The sequence below is a fragment of the Vespula vulgaris genome, chromosome 21 (genome assembly GCF_905475345.1).
Source record: "Vespula vulgaris chromosome 21, iyVesVulg1.1, whole genome shotgun sequence".
Lineage (NCBI taxonomy): Eukaryota > Metazoa > Arthropoda > Insecta > Hymenoptera > Vespidae > Vespula > Vespula vulgaris.
The window spans coordinates 2,178,246-2,184,770 of NC_066606.1; the positions used below are offsets into that span (position 1 = coordinate 2,178,246).

At 33.9% G+C, this 6,525-nt stretch overlaps 1 non-coding gene across 1 annotated transcript; it reads right to left on the bottom strand.

The window, feature by feature from the left end:
- Window positions 1-5,931: 5,931 nt before the first annotated feature.
- Window positions 5,932-6,003, bottom strand: Trnah-gug (transfer RNA histidin (anticodon GUG)). The gene has a single exon. It is a non-coding gene; the product is annotated as a tRNA-His (tRNA).
- Between the last annotated feature and the right edge of the window lie 522 nt (window positions 6,004-6,525).

The window sequence follows — 6,525 nt, forward strand, 5'->3', positions numbered from 1 at the left end:
GTAGTAGTAGTAGTAATAGTAGTAGTAGTAGTAGCAGCAGTAGTAGTAGTACTAGTAGTAGTAATAGTAGTAGTAGTAGTAGTAGTAGAAGAAGAAGAGAAATCCTTTCTCGTGATCCCTTGGGAGAGAAGAAAAAAAAGCTCTCACGAGGATATTCTCTCTGGACGTTAGGCAGGAACGAAGGAGTGCCGCCTCGAAGGAAGAAATGAATCTTTTACGCACCATCGCCGTGCACGCATCCGGTTCTTCCAGATTCTCCGGCGGGTGGTGCGTGACGTCTAACTCCTAGACCATATAACGAGCGAATAAAGGAGCGAAGCCAGGAGGTAAAGATGGAGGGAGGAAGGGTGAGGAAGGGTGAGGAAGGGAGGGAGAGAGATAGGTAGACGGGAAGGGGAAGAAAAGAAGGGGATAACGCGTATTATCCTTCCTCTCGACTCTCGATCCTCTACCTACACGTGAGTTTAGATCGCAAACTCTTCGCACGTTTCCCGTTTTTTTTTCTTTTCTATTTTCTTTTTTTTCCCTTTCTTTCTCTTTCTTTTTTCTATCCTTTTTTTTTCTCTTTAATTTTTCTTTCTACTTACTCCTCCTCCTCCTCCTCCTCCTCCCCCTCCTCCTCCTCCTTTTCTTCCTGTTCATCGTTTCTTTCGTTGTGTCAGTAGTGCGATTTTATTTTTCTTTTTTCTGTTTTTTTCTTCCTCTTGAGATACTAATTGTTCGGTTAGATAACGATTAATCGAAGCGTCGGGATATCGGGCAATGTCATTTATTGAACCGTGAAAGTAAAGTTTTCTTTCTTTTTTTTTTGTTCTATATCGGGAGGTTTCTTCGTTTTTCCCTCTTTTTTTCTTCTCTCCTTTTTTAATTAATCTCGTCCCTTTCCAACGGGCGCACAATTTGTTTTCTCGTTTTATTCGAAATTTTATATATACATATAATATATATATATATATGTCTGCAAATTATTGCATACGAACTATAAATTATAATACAAGTTCCAGATCGTATAATTATTCTCTTTTCTCATAGGCGATAACAAATCGGATTTTGGATATTCAACTTTATCATTCTTTTTCTATTATCTTTCTCTGTCTTCTTCTTTTTATCTTTCCATCGAAATATAAGATAAACAAAAAGAAAAAAAGAAAGGGAATAAAAGAAGAAGAAGAAGAAGAAAACGAAAAAGAAAAAGAAAAAGAAAAGAAAAAGAAAAGAAAAAAACAGAACGGAAAAAAAGACAGAAAAAAAAGGGAGGAAAAAAAACATTTACCAGACAACAGCGAGACGATTAAAATAATTGTGATAAACTAACTATCCCACCTACCGACACTATCCAATTAAGAGAATGTCCTTTCTGATTAAATTGGTGACGAGGAGGTGGGAAGGTGGTTGAGGTAGCAGGGCAATGAAGAGAGGACAGGGCGTATAAGAGGGACAGAGAAAACAGGGAGGAAGGGGAGGGAGAAAGGGGCAGTTAAAAATTGATCGTCTCATAAATACGATCGTGCGGCTTGTAAACCATCGACGTAACCTCTATCCGGATGTTGTGTATCGGCGTACGTGAGATAAATTATTCCGAGTAGATCGACTGACTGACTGGCTAACTATCTCTCTCTTTCCTTCTCTATCTTTCTCTCTTTCTCTCTCTATCTCTCTATCTCTCTCTTTTATCTCTTTATGGTGGGTTATGGCAAACCGTAAGGGACACAACTTAACGGGCCGTTAATCACCGTTTAATCGATCACAAACGTTTAAAACTAAACGCGGTTTCTAAACGCGATATTAAAACGATAATATTTAATTCGTATGTTTTTAATCATAATCGATCTTCTTTCGAAAATCGAACATGTTTCTTTAACTATTTCTTTCTCCCTTTCTCACCCACTGTCAATCATCCCCCATAACAAAAAAATTAATCTTTTTCTTTCTTCTCTTTTTTTTTTGTTTCTCGTAAAAATGAAAGGAACGAGTAGGAAGGAATAATGTTTTTTATCTTATCAAGAATGTGAGGAGAGTGTGTAAGTAAGTACTTTACTTACTTGGTCGTTCCTTAACGTTGAAACAAATCGACGAAATGATCTTACACGACATGACAGAACGTACGAACGTCTCTTATTTCTCGTATCTCTCGTATTTCTCGTATTTCCCTCTCTTTCTCTTCATTCTCCTACACTCTCTATATCTCTCTATATATCTGTTTCTCTTTCTATCTCTCTCTCTCTCTTTCTCTAAACACACACACATATATATATATATATATACGTATATGTCTTTCTCTCTATTTCTCTTTCTCTCTTTCTTCTTTTCATACAATGATTTCATCTCCCAACGAGATGCTTCCTCGTTACCCAGCCTTGGCCAAAACCTCGCAAATTTAACGTCGAGAAATATTCTGAATGTATGCAATCAGCGAATAAATGCGACGAATATTTCTACGCTCACCCTTCTTTCATTTTTTCTTTCTTTCTTTCTCTCTCTTTTTTTTCCCTTTGTCTCAAGAACACGTCAACATACTCCAATCTTGACCTTGGGTCTTTTTCTCTTTCTTTCTTTCTTTCTTTTTTTTATTTTTATTTTTATTTTTTTATTTTCTTTTATCTTTATTTCAACGGTTTATCAGCCTCGATAATCTATACTCGATATTTATTTTAATTACGTACTCGAACTGCTTATGTTACTCCACGTTAATTCTGAATTTTAATGCACAACGTGGGCTTTACAAACTTCGTCTCCTTTTGATTGCGAATTTTATTCCCCATTTAATTTTACAATACCCTTTTTATTTCTTCGTATTTTCTAAACTCCGTCGCTTTCTATTTGGAATTTAATTTCCGATTTAATTTTACAATACCTTTCTATTTCTTGTATTTTCTAAACACCGTCGATCTCTACTTTGAATTTCATTTCTAATTTAATTTTACAATACCTTTCTATTTCCTGTATTTTCTAAACTCCATCCCTTTTCCTCTTTGAAATTCACTTCTAATTTAATTTTACAATACGTTTCCATTTCCTGTATTTTCTAAACCCTTTCCTTTCCTTCCTCGAATTTCACATCTAATTTAATTTTACAATACGCTTCTATTTTCGAGATAACATTTTCGTAGATATCGCAACGAAATTTACAATGCATTTTGCAAATATATAAATACATACTTGCAACATGCGTTCGATAAAATATATTACAATTTGCGTTCATGTAGACAAAAAAAAGAAAGAAAAGAAGAAACAAAAAAAATCGTTCTTCATGCGCGCAGTGTTACAAAAATGAAAACAACGGAACAGAAAAAGAAAGAGAAAAGAATAAAAGGAATAAGAAGGAAAGAAGAAAAAAAGAAAAAAAAAACAAATAAAAAAAAAGAAATCGACGAGTACGTTCGGTTCACAACGTGCATTTAGCACGATATTGGTTAATCCAAAGTATGGAACGAAAATCCGTAGAATAAAATGAATCGATTAAATAAAATTATAACATTCTCTCGAAAGTCGAGTTATGTACATTGGTAGTTACGTGCGATCGCTTATCTCCATTTCGTTCCATCTCGTTATAGATATCGCGTTATCGACGAGCATTGAAAGATGGCGCGAGTACGTTCGCAATAAAGCGACGAACAACGGTTGCAGCAGCGACTTCGTAAATTATTACCAATTAGAACGGTTTTGCGTTCACGCTCTCTCCGTAAGCTCAATGCACCGGCTACCAAAATTTATAGTCGATGATAAAGCTATACAGAAAGATGCGAGGAGAGGAGAGAGAGAATGAGAAGATGAGGAGAGGGATGAGAGGGTTATACACGCTTGTTTTCCGCGTGCACGGTTAAGAAGGATGGCTTAACAAGCAACACCGGTTTAAGGCACGCGAGCTAATAAATCCGCCCTCGAATCGAATCGCTTTTGGTACACCGTGTTCAACCATTTTGTATCTTTTTCAAGAAAAACATACCGAGACTGAGATTTTATGATCTGAACGACAACCATTATGAATATGAATATGAATATGATGAGGATCACGATGATCATGATGATGATGATGATGATGATGATGATGATGATGATGATGATGATGATTTTAAATAGATCGTTTTAACATTTTCGTTTGCTATTATGTTATATTACGTTTGTGTAAGTGTTTGATATAAATTAAAAAAAGAAAAATTACTTTATTTCTTTGAGACAGTACCGACGTCATTGGTTTATTATAAATTAATATCGAAATATTTTATTAATAATTAATAAATTAATAGAATAAATAATCAGTAAATTAATATTGAAAGTTTTAATCAAGGACTAAAGAACATAATCGATTATTCTCCTTTTTAAATTTCGTTTAATCGATTTCACTAATTTTTCTTGTTTCCTTTTTCTTCCGTTTCTTTACTTTTTGTTTCTTTTTTTTTTCTTTTCTTTTTACATCCAATGTAAATTCGTTTCAACTTAATCAACTAGGCCACGTGAGATCAATTTAAAATTAACTCGAAATATTTCACACGTGAAATCACAGTAACAACGTCTCTTAACGCATTATTTCGCTATCGCTTTTAACAAGTAGGGGAGTAAAGGGTTAGAGTGATGAAGAGAAGAGAAAGGAAGGGATATTCAGTCGGGCGTTAATTTACAATCAACCTGAACCCATCATGTACGACCTTATTGTACGCGACGTTTTGAACGAAACGAAAAGAAAAAAAAAAATAATAATAATAAATAAGTAAAAACAAAAGAAGAAAAAAGAAAAAAGAGAAAAAGACAAAAGAAAGGAATAATGAAAGACTCTTCTGAAAAAATAAGTTGCGGACTGAAAGGAGAAACGGCTTCTCGACTTTCCCTTCGATAGGATCGAAAACGGGCTTCGAGGAGATAATAACCGTGTTAGTTACAGGCCAACGCAATCAAAGCGATGGACCGGCGCCAAGCAATACGCGTTCTTTGAATTCGTGATCGAGCCATTGGTCGAACGTCGTCGAAACGTGCGAAAACGAACGCATTAACTCCCTCCACGCTCAATTACTTACATATTTCTTATCTGTTATCGCTTTTAACTATAACGAAATGATTATAACCGTGAAATACGGTATGGAGAACGATCCTGTTCGGTTTAACTAATATTCGAACTTTCAATGTCGGGATAATCTTAATTGAGATAAAACGTCTTGAGAATAATTGAGAAAAGAAAAAAAAAGAAAGAGAGAGAGAGAGAGAGAAGGAGAAACTCAAAAAAATTCGTCGACTTTTTTCTTCTTTTCTTTCTTTCATTTCTCTTTTTCTTTTTTTTTTTTTTCTTTTTTTTATACGTATAAAATGATACAACAAAGGCGAACGTACGTGTTAACGAGGGACGTTGTTAATTGATTTTTCTTTTTTTCTTCTCTTTTCTTCTTGCTTTTTTCTTTTTCTTTTTCCTTTTTTTTTTTTTATATACATATATATATTACATATTTAAAAATGATACTTCATTCCGTGTAATTTTCAATACTCTTTTTCGTGATTAATACAGAAATTCTCAAGCAATTTTCTTAAGTGGGAAGTTGATCGATTGTTTTTCAATCTTGCGATTATTTTAGAAAAACGACGAACGATAGAGATATAGATAGAAATAGATGTAGATATAGAAAGAGGGAGAAAGAAAAGGGATAAAAGAAGAAAAAGAAAAAGAAAAAGAAACAATCGAAAAAGGGAATCGTGCGTAAAAACAAATGTGGGAGGGCGACGAATTGATAATAAACCCTAATAATAATAATATTAAAAAATGGGAGAAAGAAAAAAAAAGAGAAAAAAAATAAACCTCTACTATAAACACCGTCGCACAATTGCTTTTTATATATCTCTTAACGAGCGAATTTTAGACAATGAATAATAATGTCTTTCGCTCGAGAGAGAAATTATTAGAGCAAAGGCAACACAACACGCTCTCTAACAGAGTGTTATAGCATTTGCCGTGACCAGGATTCGAACCTGGGTTACTACGGCCACAACGTAGGGTCCTAACCACTAGACGATCACGGCTGTGAGAGGAGTTGGGAAAGATCGATGAATCGTCGATCATGTGAAAGTAGAGTTTCCGATCGAGCGTGACCAATGATCAAGGAGATAAACGATATTGGATACATTGTATACGTGTATAAACATTGTATATGTATGATATTAAATACATTTTATATATATATATATCTCTTTCTCTGTCTCTTTTTAATCTTATATTAATTTAGATTGAAATCTTCTCATATATGTATTCCACCATATATTTCTTACTTAGATTATTTTTCCTTTTTTTATCACTTGTATTTTTTTACTTTTCTTTTCTTATTCATAATTTCTCAAGCGTTAAATTGATATATATATATATATATATATCTTTTTTTCGAATTAACAAAGATCGATTTTCATAATAGATATATGTAATAAGTAATAAGATGCAAGACAGGATCGAAATAAAAAAAAAAAAGAAATAAAAAGAAAATGAAAAAAACAAGAAGGAACGAGCTTAAAAAAAGAACGCGTGCGTCTGCCACATCCCACCTCCTCCCT